We start from the raw sequence: 21,035 nt of genomic DNA, 5'->3' as shown, positions 1-21,035 counted from the left end.
ATCCGTGCGAGTATCGAAAAACTGTTCGGGTGCCTACCGGAAATGGGTCCTATCAATGTGAGTAAGAAAAAATGGTAGAATCCGGGCGACTACCCGTAAATGGTAGAATCCGTGCGAGTATCGAAAAACTGTTCGGGTGACTACCGGAAATGGGTCCAATCAATGTGAGAACCGAAAAATGGTAGAATCCGGGCGACTACCCGTAAATGGTAGAATCCGTGCGATTATCGAAAAACTGTTCGGGTGTGTACCGAAAAATGGTCCAATCAGTGTGAGTACCGAAAACTGGTCGAATCCGTGCGAGTACCGGGAAAAGGTAGAATCCGTGCGAGTATCGAAAAACTGTTCGGGTGACTACCGGAAATGGGTCCAATCAATGTGAGTACCGAAAAATGGTAGAATCCGGGCGACTACCCGTAAATGGTAGAATCCGTGCGAGTATCGAAAAACTATTCGGGTGTGTACCGAAAAATGGTCCAATCAGTGTGAGTACCGAAAACTGGTCGAATCCGTGCGAGTACCGGGAAAAGGTAGAATCCGTGCGAGTATCGAAAAACTGTTCGAGTGTGTACCGAAAAATGGTCCAATCAGTGTGAGTACCGAAAAATGGTCCAATCAGTGTGAGTACCGAAAAATGTTCGAATCCGTGCGAGTACCTGGAAAAGGTAGAATCCGTGCGACTATCGAAAAACTGTTCGGGTGACTACCGGAAATGGGTCCAATCAATGTGAGAACCGAAAAATGGTAGAATCCGGGCGACTACCCGTAAATTGTAGAATCCGTGCGATTATCGAAAAACTGTTCGGGTGTGTAGCGAAATATGGTCCAATCAGTGTGAGTACCGAAAAATGGTCGAATCCGTGCGAGTACCGGGAAAAGGTAGAATCCGTGCGAGTATCGAAAAACTGTTCGGGTGCCTACCGGAAATGGGTCCTATCAATGTGAGTAACAAAAAATGGTAGAATCCGGGCGACTACCCGTAAATGGTAGAATCCGTGCGAGTATCGAAAAACTGTTCGGGTGAGTACCGAAAAATGGTCCAATCAGTGTGACTACCGAAAAATGGTCGAATCCGTGCGAGTACTGGGAAAAGGTAGAATCCGTGCGAGTATCGAAAAACTGTTCGGGTGACTACCGGAAATCGGTCCAATCAATGTGAGAACCGAAAAATGGTAGAATCCGGGCGACTACCCGTAAATGGTAGAATCCGTGCGATTATCGAAAAACTGTTCGGGTGTGTACCGAAAAATGGTCCAATCAGTGTGAGTACCGAAAAATGGTCGAATCCGTGCGAGTACCGGGAAAAGGTAGAATCCGTGCGAGTATCGAAAAACTGTTCGGGTGCCTACCGGAAATGGGTCCAATCAATGTGAGAACCGAAAAATGGTAGAATCCGGGCGACTACCCGTAAATGGTAGAATCCGTGCGATTATTGAAAAACTGTTCGGGTGAGTACCGAAAAATGGTCCAATCAGTGTGAGTACCGAAAAATGGTCGAATCCGTGCGAGTACCGGGAAAAGGTAGAATCCGTGCGACTATCGAAAAACTGTTCGGGTGACTACCGGAAATGGGTCCAATCAATGTGAGAACCGAAAAATGGTAGAATCCGGGCGACTACCCGTAAATTGTAGAATCCGTGCGATTATCGAAAAACTGTTCGGGTGTGTAGCGAAATATGGTCCAATCAGTGTGAGTACCGAAAAATGGTCGAATCCGTGCGAGTACCGGGAAAAGGTAGAATCCGTGCGAGTACCGGGAAAAGGTAGAATCCGTGCGAGTATCGAAAAACTGTTCGGGTGACTACCGGAATTGGGTCCAATCAATGTGAGAACCGAAAAATGGTAGAATCCGGGCGACTACCCGTAAATGGTAGAATCCGTGCGATTATTGAAAAACTGTTCGGGTGAGTACCGAAAAATGGTCCAATCAGTGTGAGTACCGAAAAATGGTCGAATCCGTGCGAGTACCGGGAAAAGGTAGAATCCGTGCGACTATCGAAAAACTGTTCGGGTGACTACCGGAAATGGGTCCAATCAATGTGAGAACCGAAAAATGGTAGAATCCGGGCGACTACCCGTAAATTGTAGAATCCGTGCGATTATCGAAAAACTGTTCGGGTGTGTAGCGAAATATGGTCCAATCAGTGTGAGTACCGAAAAATGGTCGAATCCGTGCGAGTACCGGGAAAAGGTAGAATCCGTGCGAGTATCGAAAAACTGTTCGGGTGCCTACCGGAAATGGGTCCTATCAATGTGAGTAAGAAAAAATGGTAGAATCCGGGCGACTACCCGTAAATGTTAGAATCCGTGCGAGTATCGAAAAACTGTTCGGGTGACTACCGGAAATGGGTCCAATCAATGTGAGAACCGAAAAATGGTAGAATCCGGGCGACTACCCGTAAATGGTAGAATCCGTGCGATTATCGAAAAACTGTTCGGGTGTGTACCGAAAAATGGTCCAATCAGTGTGAGTACCGAAAACTGGTCGAATCCGTGCGAGTACCGGGAAAAGGTAGAATCCGTGCGAGTATCGAAAAACTGTTCGGGTGACTACCGGAAATGGGTCCAATCAATGTGAGTACCGAAAAATGGTAGAATCCGGGCGACTACCCGTAAATGGTAGAATCCGTGCGAGTATCGAAAAACTATTCGGGTGTGTACCGAAAAATGGTCCAATCAGTGTGAGTACCGAAAACTGGTCGAATCCGTGCGAGTACCGGGAAAAGGTAGAATCCGTGCGAGTATCGAAAAACTGTTCGAGTGTGTACCGAAAAATGGTCCAATCAGTGTGAGTACCGAAAAATGGTCCAATCAGTGTGAGTACCGAAAAATGTTCGAATCCGTGCGAGTACCTGGAAAAGGTAGAATCCGTGCGACTATCGAAAAACTGTTCGGGTGACTACCGGAAATGGGTCCAATCAATGTGAGAACCGAAAAATGGTAGAATCCGGGCGACTACCCGTAAATTGTAGAATCCGTGCGATTATCGAAAAACTGTTCGGGTGTGTAGCGAAATATGGTCCAATCAGTGTGAGTACCGAAAAATGGTCGAATCCGTGCGAGTACCGGGAAAAGGTAGAATCCGTGCGAGTATCGAAAAACTGTTCGGGTGCCTACCGGAAATGGGTCCTATCAATGTGAGTAACAAAAAATGGTAGAATCCGGGCGACTACCCGTAAATGGTAGAATCCGTGCGAGTATCGAAAAACTGTTCGGGTGAGTACCGAAAAATGGTCCAATCAGTGTGACTACCGAAAAATGGTCGAATCCGTGCGAGTACTGGGAAAAGGTAGAATCCGTGCGAGTATCGAAAAACTGTTCGGGTGACTACCGGAAATCGGTCCAATCAATGTGAGAACCGAAAAATGGTAGAATCCGGGCGACTACCCGTAAATGGTAGAATCCGTGCGATTATCGAAAAACTGTTCGGGTGTGTACCGAAAAATGGTCCAATCAGTGTGAGTACCGAAAAATGGTCGAATCCGTGCGAGTACCGGGAAAAGGTAGAATCCGTGCGAGTATCGAAAAACTGTTCGGGTGCCTACCGGAAATGGGTCCAATCAATGTGAGAACCGAAAAATGGTAGAATCCGGGCGACTACCCGTAAATGGTAGAATCCGTGCGATTATTGAAAAACTGTTCGGGTGAGTACCGAAAAATGGTCCAATCAGTGTGAGTACCGAAAAATGGTCGAATCCGTGCGAGTACCGGGAAAAGGTAGAATCCGTGCGACTATCGAAAAACTGTTCGGGTGACTACCGGAAATGGGTCCAATCAATGTGAGAACCGAAAAATGGTAGAATCCGGGCGACTACCCGTAAATTGTAGAATCCGTGCGATTATCGAAAAACTGTTCGGGTGTGTAGCGAAATATGGTCCAATCAGTGTGAGTACCGAAAAATGGTCGAATCCGTGCGAGTACCGGGAAAAGGTAGAATCCGTGCGAGTACCGGGAAAAGGTAGAATCCGTGCGAGTATCGAAAAACTGTTCGGGTGACTACCGGAATTGGGTCCAATCAATGTGAGAACCGAAAAATGGTAGAATCCGGGCGACTACCCGTAAATGGTAGAATCCGTGCGATTATTGAAAAACTGTTCGGGTGAGTACCGAAAAATGGTCCAATCAGTGTGAGTACCGAAAAATGGTCGAATCCGTGCGAGTACCGGGAAAAGGTAGAATCCGTGCGACTATCGAAAAACTGTTCGGGTGACTACCGGAAATGGGTCCAATCAATGTGAGAACCGAAAAATGGTAGAATCCGGGCGACTACCCGTAAATTGTAGAATCCGTGCGATTATCGAAAAACTGTTCGGGTGTGTAGCGAAATATGGTCCAATCAGTGTGAGTACCGAAAAATGGTCGAATCCGTGCGAGTACCGGGAAAAGGTAGAATCCGTGCGAGTGTCGAAAAACTGTTCGGGTGCCTACCGGAAATGGGTCCTATCAATGTGAGTACCAAAAAATGGTAGAATCCGGGCGACTACCCGTAAATGGTAGAATCCGTGCGAGTATCGAAAAACTGTTCGGGTGAGTACCGAAAAATGGTCCAATCAGTGTGACTACCGAAAAATGGTCGAATCCGTGCGAGTACCGGGAAAAGGTAGAATCCGTGCGAGTATCGAAAAACTGTTCGGGTGACTACCGGAATTGGGTCCAATCAATGTGAGTACCGAAAAATGGTAGAATCCGGGCGACTACCCGTAAATGGTAGAATCCTTGCGATTATCGAAAAACTATTCGGGTGTGTACCGAAAAATGGTCCAATCAGTGTGAGTACCGAAAACTGGTCGAATCCGTGCGAGTACCGGGAAAAGGTAGAATCCGTGCGAGTATCGAAAAACTGTTCGGGTGACTACCGGAAATGGGTCCAATCAATGTGAGTACCGAAAAATGGTAGAATCCGGGCGACTACCCGTAAATGGTAGAATCCGTGCGAGTATCGAAAAACTGTTCGGGTGAGTACCGAAAAATGGTCCAATCAGTGTGACTACCGAAAAATGGTCGAATCCGTGCGAGTACCGGGAAAAGGTAGAATCCGTGCGAGTACCGGGAAAAGGTAGAATCCGTGCGAGTATCGAAAAACTGTTCGGGTGACTACCGGAATTGGGTCCAATCAATGTGAGTACCGAAAAATGGTAGAATCCGGGCGACTACCCGTAAATGGTAGAATCCTTGCGATTATCGAAAAACTGTTCGGGTGTGTACCGAAAAATGGTCCAATCAGTGTGAGTACCGAAAAATGGTCGAATCCGTGCGAGTACCGGGAAAAGGTAGAATCCGTGCGAGTATCGAAAAACTGTTCGGGTGACTATCGGAAATGGGTCCAATCAATGTGAGAACCGAAAAATGGTAGAATCCGGGCGACTACCCGTAAATGGTAGAATCCGTGCGATTATTGAAAAACTGTTCGGGTGAGTACCGAAAAATGGTCGAATCAGTGTGAGTACCGAAAAATGGTCGAATCCGTGCGAGTACCGGGAAAAGGTAGAATCCGTGCGAGTATCGAAAAACTGTTCGGGTGCCTACCGGAAATGGGTCCAATCAATGTGAGAACCGAAAAATGGTAGAATCCGGGCGACTACCCGTAAATGGTAGAATCCGTGCGATTATTGAAAAACTGTTCGGGTGAGTACCGAAAAATGGTCCAATCAGTGTGAGTACCGAAAAATGGTCGAATCCGTGCGAGTACCGGGAAAAGGTAGAATCCGTGCGACTATCGAAAAACTGTTCGGGTGACTACCGGAAATGGGTCCAATCAATGTGAGAACCGAAAAATGGTAGAATCCGGGCGACTACCCGTAAATTGTAGAATCCGTGCGATTATCGAAAAACTGTTCGGGTGTGTAGCGAAATATGGTCCAATCAGTGTGAGTACCGAAAAATGGTCGAATCCGTGCGAGTACCGGGAAAAGGTAGAATCCGTGCGAGTACCGGGAAAAGGTAGAATCCGTGCGAGTATCGAAAAACTGTTCGGGTGACTACCGGAATTGGGTCCAATCAATGTGAGAACCGAAAAATGGTAGAATCCGGGCGACTACCCGTAAATGGTAGAATCCGTGCGATTATTGAAAAACTGTTCGGGTGAGTACCGAAAAATGGTCCAATCAGTGTGAGTACCGAAAAATGGTCGAATCCGTGCGAGTACCGGGAAAAGGTAGAATCCGTGCGACTATCGAAAAACTGTTCGGGTGACTACCGGAAATGGGTCCAATCAATGTGAGAACCGAAAAATGGTAGAATCCGGGCGACTACCCGTAAATTGTAGAATCCGTGCGATTATCGAAAAACTGTTCGGGTGTGTAGCGAAATATGGTCCAATCAGTGTGAGTACCGAAAAATGGTCGAATCCGTGCGAGTACCGGGAAAAGGTAGAATCCGTGCGAGTATCGAAAAACTGTTCGGGTGCCTACCGGAAATGGGTCCTATCAATGTGAGTACCAAAAAATGGTAGAATCCGGGCGACTACCCGTAAATGGTAGAATCCGTGCGAGTATCGAAAAACTGTTCGGGTGAGTACCGAAAAATGGTCCAATCAGTGTGACTACCGAAAAATGGTCGAATCCGTGCGAGTACCGGGAAAAGGTAGAATCCGTGCGAGTATCGAAAAACTGTTCGGGTGACTACCGGAATTGGGTCCAATCAATGTGAGTACCGAAAAATGGTAGAATCCGGGCGACTACCCGTAAATGGTAGAATCCTTGCGATTATCGAAAAACTATTCGGGTGTGTACCGAAAAATGGTCCAATCAGTGTGAGTACCGAAAACTGGTCGAATCCGTGCGAGTACCGGGAAAAGGTAGAATCCGTGCGAGTATCGAAAAACTGTTCGGGTGACTACCGGAAATGGGTCCAATCAATGTGAGTACCGAAAAATGGTAGAATCCGGGCGACTACCCGTAAATGGTAGAATCCGTGCGAGTATCGAAAAACTGTTCGGGTGAGTACCGAAAAATGGTCCAATCAGTGTGACTACCGAAAAATGGTCGAATCCGTGCGAGTACCGGGAAAAGGTAGAATCCGTGCGAGTATCGAAAAACTGTTCGGGTGACTACCGGAATTGGGTCCAATCAATGTGAGTACCGAAAAATGGTAGAATCCGGGCGACTACCCGTAAATGGTAGAATCCTTGCGATTATCGAAAAACTATTCGGGTGTGTACCGAAAAATGGTCCAATCAGTGTGAGTACCGAAAAATGGTCGAATCCGTGCGAGTACCGGGAAAAGGTAGAATCCGTGCGACTATCGAAAAACTGTTCGGGTGACTACCGGAAATGGGTCCAATCAATGTGAGAACCGAAAAATGGTAGAATCCGGGCGACTACCCGTAAATTGTAGAATCCGTGCGATTATCGAAAAACTGTTCGGGTGTGTAGCGAAATATGGTCCAATCAGTGTGAGTACCGAAAAATGGTCGAATCCGTGCGAGTACCGGGAAAAGGTAGAATCCGTGCGAGTATCGAAAAACTGTTCGGGTGCCTACCGGAAATGGGTCCTATCAATGTGAGTAAGAAAAAATGGTAGAATCCGGGCGACTACCCGTAAATGGTAGAATCCGTGCGAGTATCGAAAAACTGTTCGGGTGACTACCGGAAATGGGTCCAATCAATGTGAGAACCGAAAAATGGTAGAATCCGGGCGACTACCCGTAAATGGTAGAATCCGTGCGATTATCGAAAAACTGTTCGGGTGTGTACCGAAAAATGGTCCAATCAGTGTGAGTACCGAAAACTGGTCGAATCCGTGCGAGTACCGGGAAAAGGTAGAATCCGTGCGAGTATCGAAAAACTGTTCGGGTGACTACCGGAAATGGGTCCAATCAATGTGAGTACCGAAAAATGGTAGAATCCGGGCGACTACCCGTAAATGGTAGAATCCGTGCGAGTATCGAAAAACTATTCGGGTGTGTACCGAAAAATGGTCCAATCAGTGTGAGTACCGAAAACTGGTCGAATCCGTGCGAGTACCGGGAAAAGGTAGAATCCGTGCGAGTATCGAAAAACTGTTCGAGTGTGTACCGAAAAATGGTCCAATCAGTGTGAGTACCGAAAAATGGTCCAATCAGTGTGAGTACCGAAAAATGTTCGAATCCGTGCGAGTACCTGGAAAAGGTAGAATCCGTGCGACTATCGAAAAACTGTTCGGGTGACTACCGGAAATGGGTCCAATCAATGTGAGAACCGAAAAATGGTAGAATCCGGGCGACTACCCGTAAATTGTAGAATCCGTGCGATTATCGAAAAACTGTTCGGGTGTGTAGCGAAATATGGTCCAATCAGTGTGAGTACCGAAAAATGGTCGAATCCGTGCGAGTACCGGGAAAAGGTAGAATCCGTGCGAGTATCGAAAAACTGTTCGGGTGCCTACCGGAAATGGGTCCTATCAATGTGAGTAACAAAAAATGGTAGAATCCGGGCGACTACCCGTAAATGGTAGAATCCGTGCGAGTATCGAAAAACTGTTCGGGTGACTACCGGAAATGGGTCCAATCAATGTGAGAACCGAAAAATGGTAGAATCCGGGCGACTACCCGTAAATGGTAGAATCCGTGCGATTATCGAAAAACTGTTCGGGTGTGTACCGAAAAATGGTCCAATCAGTGTGAGTACCGAAAACTGGTCGAATCCGTGCGAGTATCGAAAAACTGTTCGGGTGCCTACCGGAAATGGGTCCAATCAATGTGAGAACCGAAAAATGGTAGAATCCGGGCGACTACCCGTAAATGGTAGAATCCGTGCGATTATTGAAAAACTGTTCGGGTGAGTACCGAAAAATGGTCCAATCAGTGTGAGTACCGAAAAATGGTCGAATCCGTGCGAGTACCGGGAAAAGGTAGAATCCGTGCGACTATCGAAAAACTGTTCGGGTGACTACCGAAAATGGGTCCAATCAATGTGAGAACCGAAAAATGGTAGAATCCGGGCGACTACCCGTAAATTGTAGAATCCGTGCGATTATCGAAAAACTGTTCGGGTGTGTAGCGAAATATGGTCCAATCAGTGTGAGTACCGAAAAATGGTCGAATCCGTGCGAGTACCGGGAAAAGGTAGAATCCGTGCGAGTATCGAAAAACTGTTCGGGTGCCTACCGGAAATGGGTCCTATCAATGTGAGTAACAAAAAATGGTAGAATCCGGGCGACTACCCGTAAATGGTAGAATCCGTGCGAGTATCGAAAAACTGTTCGGGTGACTACCGGAAATGGGTCCAATCAATGTGAGAACCGAAAAATGGTAGAATCCGGGCGACTACCCGTAAATGGTAGAATCCGTGCGATTATCGAAAAACTGTTCGGGTGTGTACCGAAAAATGGTCCAATCAGTGTGAGTACCGAAAACTGGTCGAATCCGTGCGAGTATCGAAAAACTGTTCGGGTGCCTACCGGAAATGGGTCCAATCAATGTGAGAACCGAAAAATGGTAGAATCCGGGCGACTACCCGTAAATGGTAGAATCCGTGCGATTATTGAAAAACTGTTCGGGTGAGTACCGAAAAATGGTCCAATCATTGTGAGTACCGAAAAATGGTCGAATCCGTGCGAGTACCGGGAAAAGGTAGAATCCGTGCGACTATCGAAAAACTGTTCGGGTGACTACCGGAAATGGGTCCAATCAATGTGAGAACCGAAAAATGGTAGAATCCGGGCGACTACCCGTAAATTGTAGAATCCGTGTGATTATCGAAAAACTGTTCGGGTGTGTAGCGAAATATGGTCCAATCAGTGTGAGTACCGAAAAATGGTCGAATCCGTGCGAGTACCGGGAGAAGGTAGAATCCGTGCGAGTATCGAAAAACTGTTCGGGTGCCTACCGGAAATGGGTCCTATCAATGTGAGTACCAAAAAATGGTAGAATCCGGGCGACTACCCGTAAATGGTAGAATCCGTGCGATTATCGAAAAACTGTTCGGGTGTGTAGCGAAATATGGTCCAATCAGTGTGAGTACCGAAAAATGGTCGAATCCGTGCGAGTACCGGGAAAAGGTAGAATCCGTGCGAGTATCGAAAAACTGTTCGGGTGCCTACCGGAAATGGGTCCTATCAATGTGAGTAACAAAAAATGGTAGAATCCGGGCGACTACCCGTAAATGGTAGAATCCGTGCGAGTATCGAAAAACTGTTCGGGTGACTACCGGAAATGGGTCCAATCAATGTGAGAACCGAAAAATGGTAGAATCCGGGCGACTACCCGTAAATGGTAGAATCCGTGCGATTATCGAAAAACTGTTCGGGTGTGTACCGAAAAATGGTCCAATCAGTGTGACTACCGAAAAATGGTCGAATCCGTGCGAGAACCGGGAAAAGGTAGAATCCGTGCGACTATCGAAAAACTGTTCGGGTGACTACCGGAAATCGGTCCAATCAATGTGAGAACCGAAAAATGGTAGAATCCGGGCGACTACCCGTAAATGGTAGAATCCGTGCGAGTATCGAAAAACTGTTCGGGTGACTACCGGAATTGGGTCCAATCAATGTGAGTACCGAAAAATGGTAGAATCCGGGCGACTACCCGTAAATGGTAGAATCCTTGCGATTATCGAAAAACTATTCGGGTGTGTACCGAAAAATGGTCCAATCAGTGTGAGTACCGAAAACTGGTCGAATCCGTGCGAGTACCGGGAAAAGGTAGAATCCGTGCGAGTATCGAAAAACTGTTCGGGTGACTACCGGAAATGGGTCCAATCAATGTGAGTACCGAAAAATGGTAGAATCCGGGCGACTACCCGTAAATGGTAGAATCCGTGCGAGTATCGAAAAACTATTCGGGTGTGTACCGAAAAATGGTCCAATCAGTGTGAGTACCGAAAACTGGTCGAATCCGTGCGAGTACCGGGAAAAGGTAGAATCCGTGCGAGTATCGAAAAACTGTTCGAGTGTGTACCGAAAAATGGTCCAATCAGTGTGAGTACCGAAAAATGGTCCAATCAGTGTGAGTACCGAAAAATGTTCGAATCCGTGCGAGTACCTGGAAAAGGTAGAATCCGTACGACTATCGAAAAACTGTTCGGGTGACTACCGGAAATGGGTCCAATCAATGTGAGTACCGAAAAATGGTAGAATCCGGGCGACTACCCGTAAATGGTAGAATCCGTGCGAGTATCGAAAAACTGTTCGGGTGAGTACCGAAAAATGGTCCAATCAGTGTGACTACCGAAAAATGGTCGAATCCGTGCGAGTACGGGGAAAAGGTAGAATCCGTGCGAGTATCGAAAAACTGTTCGGGTGACTACCGGAAATCGGTCCAATCAATGTGAGAACCGAAAAATGGTAGAATCCGGGCGACTACCCGTAAATGGTAGAATCCTTGCGATTATCGAAAAACTGTTCGGGTGTGTACCGAAAAATGGTCCAATCAGTGTGAGTACCGAAAACTGGTCGAATCCGTGCGAGTACCGGGAAAAGGTAGAATCCGTGCGACTATCGAAAAACTGTTCGGGTGACTACCGGAAATGGGTCCAATCAATGTGAGTACCGAAAAATGGTAGAATCCGGGCGACTACCCGTAAATGGTAGAATCCTTGCGATTATCGAAAAACTATTCGGGTGTGTACCGAAAAATGGTCCAATCAGTGTGAGTACCGAAAACTGGTCGAATCCGTGCGAGTACCGGGAAAAGGTAGAATCCGTGCGAGTATCGAAAAACTGTTCGAGTGTGTACCGAAAAATGGTCCAATCAGTGTGAGTACCGAAAAATGTTCGAATCCGTGCGAGTACCTGGAAAAGGTAGAATCCGTGCGACTATCGAAAAACTGTTCGGGTGACTACCGGAAATGGGTCCAATCAATGTGAGTACCGAAAAATGGTAGAATCCGGGCGACTACCCGTAAATGGTAGAATCCGTGCGAGTATCGAAAAACTGTTCGGGTGAGTACCGAAAAATGGTCCAATCAGTGTGAGTACCGAAAAATGGTCGAATCCGTGCGAGTACCGGGAAAAGGTAGAATTCGTGCGACTATCGAAAAACTGTTCGGGTGACTACCGGAAATGGGTCCAATCAATGTCAGTACCGAAAAATGGTAGAATCCGGGCGACTACCCGTAAATGGTAGAATCCGTGCGAGTACCGGGAAAAGGTAGAATCCGTGCGAGTATCGAAAAACTGTTCGGGTGTGTACCGAAAAATGGTCCAATCAGTGTGAGTACCGAAAACTGGTCGAATCCGTGCGAGTACCGGGAAAAGGTAGAATCCGTGCGAGTATCGAAAAACTGTTCGAGTGTGTACCGAAAAATGGTCCAATCAGTGTGAGTACCGAAAAATGGTCCAATCAGTGTGAGTACCGAAAAATGTTCGAATCCGTGCGAGTACCTGGAAAAGGTAGAATCCGTACGACTATCGAAAAACTGTTCGGGTGACTACCGGAAATGGGTCCAATCAATGTGAGTACCGAAAAATGGTAGAATCCGGGCGACTACCCGTAAATGGTAGAATCCGTGCGAGTATCGAAAAACTGTTCGGGTGAGTACCGAAAAATGGTCCAATCAGTGTGAGTACCGAAAAATGGTCGAATCCGTGCGAGTACCGGGAAAAGGTAGAATTCGTGCGACTATCGAAAAACTGTTCGGGTGACTACCGGAAATGGGTCCAATCAATGTCAGTACCGAAAAATGGTAGAATCCGGGCGACTACCCGTAAATGGTAGAATCCGTGCGAGTACCGGGAAAAGGTAGAATCCGTGCGAGTATCGAAAAACTGTTCGGGTGTGTACCGAAAAATGGTCCAATCAGTGTGAGTACCGAAAACTGGTAGAATCCGTGCGAGTACCGGGAAAAGGTAGAATCCGTGCGAGTATCGAAAAACTGTTCGGGTGTGTACCGAAAAATGGTCCAATCAGTGTGAGTACCGAAAAATGTTCGAATCCGTGCGAGTACTTGGAAAAGGTAGAATCCGTGCGACTATCGAAAAACTGTTCGGGTGACTACCGGAAATGGGTCCAATCAATGTGAGTACCGAAAAATGGTAGAATCCGGGCGACTACCCGTAAATGGTAGAATCCCTGCGAGTATCGAAAAACTGTTCGGGTGAGTACTGAAAAATGGTCCAATCAGTGTGAGTACCGAAAACTGGTCGAATCCGTGCGAGTACCGGGAAAAGGTAGAATCCGTGCGAGTATCGAAAAACTGTTCGGGTGACTACCGGAAATGGCTCCAATCAATGTGAGAACCGAAAAATGGTAGAATCCGGGCGACTACCCGTAAATGGTAGAATCCGTGCGAGTATCGAAAAACTGTTCGGGTGACTACCGGAAAAGGGTCGAATCAATGTGAGTACCGACAAATGGTCAAATCCGTGCGAGTACCGAGAAAAGGTAGAATCCGTGCGAGTATCGAAAAACTGTTCGGGTGAGTACCGAAAAATGGTCCAATCAGTGTGAGTACCGAAAAATGGTCGAATCCGTGCGAGTACCGAGAAAAGGTAGAATCCGTGCGAGTATCGAAAAACTGTTCGGATGAGTACCGAAAAATGGTCCAATCAGTGTGAGTATAAAAAAATGGTCGAATCCGTGCGAGTAACGGGAAAAGGTAGAATCCGTGCGAGCATCGAAAAACTGTTCGGGTGACTACCGGAAAAGGGTCGAATCAATGTGAGTACCGACAAATGGTCGAATCCGTGCGAGTATCGGGAAAAGGTAGAATCCGTGCGAGTACCGCGAAAAGGTAGAATCCGTGCGAGTATCGAAAAACTGTTCGGATGAGTATCGGAAAATGGTCCAATCAGTGTGAGTACCGAAAAATGGTAGAATCCGTGCGAGTACGGGGAAAAGGTAGAATCCGTACGAGTATGGAAAAACTATACGGATGACTACTGGAAAAAGGTCCAATCATTGTTAGTACCGAAAAATGGTAGAATCCAGGCGAGTACCCGTAAAAGGTAGAATCCGTCCGACTATAGCAAAACTGTTCGGGTGAGTACCGAAAAATGGTCCAATCAATGTGAGTACCGAAAAATGGTCGAATCCGTGCGACTACCGGGAAAAGGTAGAATCCGTGCGAGTATCGAAAAACTGTTCGGGTGACTACCGGAAAAGGGTCCAATCAATGTGAGTACCGAAAAATGTTAGAATCCGGGCGACTACCCGTAAATGGTAGAATCCGTGCGAGTATCGAAAAACTGTTCGGGTGAGTACCGAAAAATGGTCCAATCAGTGTGAGTACCGAAAAATGGTCGAATCCGTGCGAGTACCGAGAAAAGGTAGAATCCGTGCGAGTATCGAAAAACTTCTCGGGTGACTACCGGAAAAGGGTCCAATCAATGTGAATACCGAAAAATGTTAGAATCCGGGCGACTACCCGTAAATGGTAGAATCCGTGCGAGTATCGAAAAATTGTTTGGGTGAGTACCCAAAAATGGTCCAATCAGTGTGAGTACCGAAAAATGGTCGAATCTGTGCGAGTATCGGGAAAAGGTAAAATCCGTGCGTGTATCGAAAAACTGTTCGGGTGACTACCGGAAAAGGGTCCAATCAATGTGAGTACCGAAAAATGGTAGAATCCGGGCGACTACCCGTAAATGGTAGAATCCGTGCGAGTATCGAAAAACTGTTCGGGTGAGTACCGAAAAATGGTCCAATCAGTGTGAGTATCGAAAAATGGTCGAATCCGTGCGAGTACCGGGAAAAGGTAGGATCCGTGCGAGTATCGAAAAACTGTTCGGGTGACTACCGGAAAAGGGTCCAATCTATGTGAGTACCAAAAAATGGTCGAATCCGTGCGAGTACCGGGAAAATGTAGAATCCCTGCGAGTATCGAAAAACTGTTCGGATAAATACCGAAAAAGGATCCAATCAGTGTTAGTACCGAAAAATGGTAGAATCCGGGCGAGTATTTTAAAAGGTAGAATCCGTGCGAGTATCGAAAGACTGTTCGGGTGAGTACCGAAAAATGGTAGAATCCGAGCGACTACCGCGAAAAGGTAGAATTCGTGTGAGTATCGAGAAATGATAGTATCCGGGCAAGTATTGTGAAAAGGTAGAATCCCTGCGAGTATCGAAAAACTGTTCGGATGAATACCGGAAAAAGGTCCAATCATTGTTAATACCCAAAAATGGTAGAATCTAGGCGAGTACCGGTAAAAGATAGAATCCGTGCGAGTATCGAAAAATTGTTTGGATGAGTACTAGAAAGGGGTCCAATCAATGTGAGTACCGAAAAATGGTAGAATCCGGGTCAGTACCCGGAAAAAGTAGAATCCGTGCGAGTATCGAAAAACTATTCGGATGTTTACCGGAAAAGGGTCGAATCAGCGTGAGTACCGAAAAATGGTTGAATATGTGCGTGTACCGGGAAAAGGTAGAATCCGTGCGAGTATCGAAAAACTGTTCGGGTGACTACCGGAAAAGGGTCCAATCAATGTGAGTACCGAAAAATGGTCGAATATGTGCGAGTACCGGGAAAAGGTAGAATCCGTGCGAGTATTGAAAAACTGTTCGGGTGACTACCGGAAAAGGGTCCAATCAATGTGACTACCAAAAAATGGTCGAATCCGTGCGAGTACCGGGAAAATGTAGAATCCCTACGAGTATCGAAAAACTGTTCGGATAAATACCGAAAAAGGGTCCAATCAGTGTTAGTACCGAAAAATGGTAGAATCCGGGCGAGTATTTGTAAAAGGTAGAATCCGTGCGAGTATCGAAAGACTGTTTGGGTAAATACCGAAAAATGGTAGAATCCGAGCGACTACCGCGAAAAGGTAGAATCCGTGCGAGTATCGAAAAATGATAGTATCCGGGCAAGTATTGTGAAAAGGTAGAATCCGTGCGAGTATCGAAAAACTGTTCGGATGAATACCGGAAAAAGGTCCAATCAGTGTTAATACCCAAAAATGGTAGAATCCAGGCGAGTACCGGTAAAAGATAGAATCCATGCGAGTATCGAAAAATTGTTTGGATCAGTACCAGAAAGGGGTCTAATCAATGTGAGTACCGAAAAATGGTAGAATCCGGGTCAGTACCCGGAAAAAGTAGAATCCGTGCGAGTATCGAAAAACTATTCGGATGTTTACCGGAAAATGGTCGAATCAGCGTGAGTACCAAAAAATGGTCCAATATGTGCGTGTACCGGGAAAAGATAGAATCCGTGCGAGTATCGAAAAACTGTTCGGGTAACTACCGGAAAAGGGTCCAATCAATGTGAGTACCGAAAAATGGTCGAATCCGTGCGAGTACCGGGAAAATGTAGAATCCCTGCGAGTATCGAAAAACTGTTCGGATAAATACCGAAAAAGGGTCCAATCAGTGTTAGTACCGAAAAATGGTAGAATCCGGGCGAGTATTTGTAAAAGGTACAACCGTGCGAGTATCGAAAGACTGTTCGGGTGAGTACCGAAAAATGGTAGAATCCGAGCGACTACCGCGAAAAGGTAGAATCCGTGCGAGTATCGAAAAATGATAGTATCCGGGCAAGTATTGTGAAAAGGTAGAATCCGTGCGTGTATCGAAAAACTGTTCGGATGAATACCGGAAAAAGGTCCAATCAGTGTTAATACCCAAAAATGGTAGAATCCAGGCGAGTACCGGTAAAAGATAGAATCCATGCGAGTATCGAAAAATTGTTTGGATCAGTACCAGAAAGGGGTCTAATCAATGTGAGTACCGAAAAATGGTAGAATCCGGGTCAGTACCCGGAAAAAGTAGAATCCGTGCGAGTATCGAAAAACTATTCGGATGTTTACCGGAAAAGGGTCGAATCAGCGTGAGTACCAAAAAATGGTCCAATATGTGCGTGTACCGGGAAAAGATAGAATCCGTGCGAGTATCGAAAAACTGTTCGGGTGACTACCGGAAAAGGGTCCAATCAATGTGAGTACCGAAAAATGGTCGAATCCGTGCGAGTACCGGGAAAATGTAGAATCCCTGCGAGTATCGAAAAACTGTTCGGATAAATACCGAAAAAGGGTCCAATCAGTGTTAGTACCGAAAAATGGTAGAATCCGGGCGAGTATTTGTAAAAGGTACAACCGTGCGAGTATCGAAAGACTGTTCGGGTGAGTACCGAAAAATGGTAGAATCCGAGCGACTACCGCGAAAAGGTAGAATCCGTGCGAGTATCGAAAAACTGTTCGGATCAATACCGAAAAATGGTCCAATCAGTGTGAGTACCGAAAAATGGTCGAATCCGTGCGAGTACCGGGAAAAGGTAGAATCCGTGCGAGTATCGAAAAACTTTTCGGGTGAGTACCGGAAAAGGGTCGAATCAGTGTTAGTACCGAAAAATGGTAGAATCCGAGCGACTACCGCGAAAAGGTAGAAACCGTGCGAGTATCGAAAAACTGTTCGGATCAGTACCGAAAAATGGTCCAATCAGTGTGAGTACCGAAAAATGGTCGAATCCGTGCGAGTACCGGGAAAAGGTAGAATCCGTGCGAGTATCGAAAAACTTTTCGGGTGAGTACCGGAAAAGGGTCGAATCAGTGTTAGTACCGAAAAATGGTAGAATCCGAGCGACTACCGCGAAAAGGTAGAAACCGTGCGAGTATCGAAAAACTGTTCGGATCAGTACCGAAAAATGGTCCAATCAGTGTGAGTACCGAAAAATGGTCGAATCCGTGCGAGTACCGGGAAAAGGTAGAATCCGTGCGAGTATCGAAAAACTGTTTGGTTGACTACTGGAAAAGGGTCGAATCAGTGTGAGTACCGAAAAATGGTAGAATCCGGGCGAGTACCCATAACAAGTAGAATCTGTGCGAGTATAGAAAAAATTTTCAGGTTAGTACCGGAATAGGGTCCAAACAATGTTAGTACCGAAAAATGGTAGAATCTGGGTGAGTATCCGTAAAAGGTAGAATCTTTGTGTGTATCGAAAAACTGCAGAATACGGTCGAGTACGAGGAAAAGTTAGAATCCGTGCGTGTATTGAAAAACTGTTCGGATGAGTATCGGAAAAGGGTCCAACCAGTGTGAGTACCGAAAAATTGTCGAATCCGTGCGAGTAACGGGAAAAGGTAGAATCTGTTCGAGTATCGAAAAACTGTTCGGGTCTCTACCGGTAAAGGGTCCAATTAGTGTTAGTACAAAAAAATAGTAGAATCCAGGCGAGTACCGGTAAAAGGTAGAATCCGTGCGAGTATCGAAAAACTTTTCGGGTGAGTACCGGAAAGGGGTCCAATCAATGTGAGTATCGAAAAATGGTAGAATCCGGGTGAATAACAGGAAAAAGTAGAATACATGCGAGTATTGAAAAACTGTTCGGATGAGTACCGGAAAAGGGTCCAATCAATGTGAGTACCGAAAAATGGTCGAATCCGTGCGAGTACCGGGAAAAAGTAGAATTCGTGCGAGTATCGAAAAACTGTTCAGATCAATACCGAAAAATGCTCCAATCAATGTGAATACCGAAAAATGGTCGAATCCGTTCGAGTACCGGGAAAAGGTAGAATCCGTGCGAGTATCGAAAAACTGTGCGGCTGAGTACCGGAAAAGGATCCAATCAGTGGGAGTACCGAAAAATGGTAGAATCCGGGCGAGTACCGGGAAAAGGTAGAATTCGTTCGAGTATCCAAAAACTGTTCGGGTGAGACCGGAAAAGGTTCAATCACTGCAACTTCTAACAAATGGTAGGATCCGGGTGAGTACCGGGAAAAGGTAGAATCCGTGCGAGTATCGACAAACTGTGCGGGTGAGTACCGGAAAAGGATCAAATCAGTGCGAGTTCCGAAAAATGGTAGGATCCGGGCGAGTATCGGGAAAAGGTAGAATCCGTGCGAGTATCAAAAAACTATTCGGGTGAGTACAGGAAAAGGGTCCAATCAGTGTGAGTACCGAAAAATGGTTGAATCCGGGCGAGTACCCGAAAAATGTAGAATCCGTGCGAGTACCGGGAAAGGGTCCAATCAGTGTGAGTACCGAAAAATGGTAGAATCCGGGAGAGAACAGGGAAAAGGTAGAATCCGTGCGAGTATCGAAAAACTGTAGAAATTGAGTATCGGAAAAGGGTCGAATCAATGTGAGTACCGAAAAACTGTAGAATCCGGGCGAGTACAGGGGAAAGGTAGAATCCGTACGAGTATCGAAAAACTATTCGGGTGAGTATTGGAAAAGGGTCCAATCAGTGTGAGTGCCGAAAAATAGTAGAATCCGACGAGTACCGGGAAAAAATAGAATCTGTACGAGTATCGAAAAACTATTCGGGTGACTACCGGAAAAGGGTCTAATTAGTGTGATTACCGAAAAATTGTAGAAACCGGGCGAGTACTGGGAAAAGGTAGATTTCGTACGAGTATCAAAAAACTATTCGGGTGAGTACCGGAAAAGGGTCCTATTAGTGTGAGTACCGGAAAATGGTAGAATCCGGGCGAGTACCGGGAAAAGGTAGAATCTGTGCGACTATCGAAAAACTGTTCGGGTGAGAACCGGAAAAGATCCAATCACTACGAGTTCCGAAAAATGGTAGGATCCGGGCGAGTACTCGAAAAAGGTAGAATCCGTGCGAGTATCGAAAAACTTTTTGGGTGAGTTCCGGAAAAGAGTCGAATCGGTGTGAGTGCCGAAAATAGTAGAATCCGGGCGAGTACCGGGAAAAGGTAGAATCCGTACAAGTATCGAAAAACTGTTCGGGTGAGAACCGGAAAAGATCCAATCACTGCGAGTTCCGAAAAATTGTAGGATCCGAGCGAGTACTCGAAAAACGTAGAATTTGTGCGAGTATCCAAAAACTTTTCATGTGAGTTCCAAAAAAGAGTCGAATCAGTGTGAGTACCGAAAATTGTAGAAATCGGGCGAGTACCGGGAAAAGGTAGAATCCGTGCGAGTATCGAAAAACTTTTCGGCTTAGTTCCGAATAATGGTGTATTAAGTGTGAGTACCGAAAAATGGTAGAATCCGGGCGAGTATGGGGAAAAGGTAGAATCCGTGCGAGTATCGAAAAACTGTTGGCTTGAGTATTGGAAAGGGTCCAATCAGTGGGAGTACCGAAAAATTGTAGAATCCGGGCGAGTGACAGGAAAATGTAGTATCCATTCGAGTATCGAAAAACTGTTCGGGCGAGAAGCAGAAAAGGTCCAGTCACTACGAGTTACGAAAAATGGTAGGATCCGTGCGAGTACTCGAAAAAGGTAGAATCCGTGCGAGTATCGAAAAACTGTTTGGTTGAGTACCGGAAAAGGGTCCAATCAGTGTGAGTACCGAAAAATGGTAGAATCCGGGAGAGTACCAGGAAAAGGTAGAATCCGTGCGAGTATCGAAAAACCATTCGGGTCAGTACCGAAAAAGAGTCCAATCAGTGTGAGTACCGAAAAATGGTTGAATCCGGGCGAGTACTCGAAAAAGGTAGATTCCGTGCGTGTATCGAAAAACTTTTCGGGTGAGTTCCGAAAAAGTGTCGAAACAGTTTGAGTATTGAAAATTGTAGAATCCGGGCGAGTACCGGGAAAAGGTAGAATCCGTGCGAGTATCGAAAAATTGTTCAGTTGAGTACCGGAACAGGATCCAATCAGTGTGAGTACCGAAAAATCGTAGAATCCGGGCGAGTATAGGGAAAAGGGAGTATCCGTGCGAGTATCGAAAAACCATTCGGGTGAGTACCGGAAAAGGGTCCAATCAGTGTGACTACCGAAAAATGGTAGAATCCGGGCATGTACCGGGAAAAGGTAGAATCCGTACGAGTATCGAAAAACTATTCGGGTGAGTGCCGGAAAAGGGTCCAATCAGTGTGAGTACCGAAAAATGGTAGAATCCGGGCGAGTACCGGGAAAAGGTAGAATCCATACAAGTATCGAAAAACTTTTCAAACGAGTACCGGAAAATGGTCCAATCAGTGTGAGTACCGAAAAACTGTATAATCCGGGCGAGTACAGGGGAAAGGTAGAATACATGCGAGTATCGAAAAACTATTCGGGTGAGTACCGAAAAAGGGTCCAATCAGTGTGAGTACCGAAAAATGGTAGAATCCAGGCGAGTACCGGGAAAAGGTAGAATCCGTACAAGTATCGAAAAACTGTTCGGGTGAGAACCGGAAAAGATCCAATCACTACGAGTTCCGAAAAATGGTAGGATCGGGGCGAGTACTCGAAAAAGGTGGAATCCGTGCGAGTATCGAAAAAATTTTTG

Source organism: Vitis vinifera, chromosome 6, assembly GCF_030704535.1.
Source record: "Vitis vinifera cultivar Pinot Noir 40024 chromosome 6, ASM3070453v1".
NCBI lineage: Eukaryota > Viridiplantae > Streptophyta > Magnoliopsida > Vitales > Vitaceae > Vitis > Vitis vinifera.
This window is presented reverse-complemented; position numbering follows the sequence as displayed.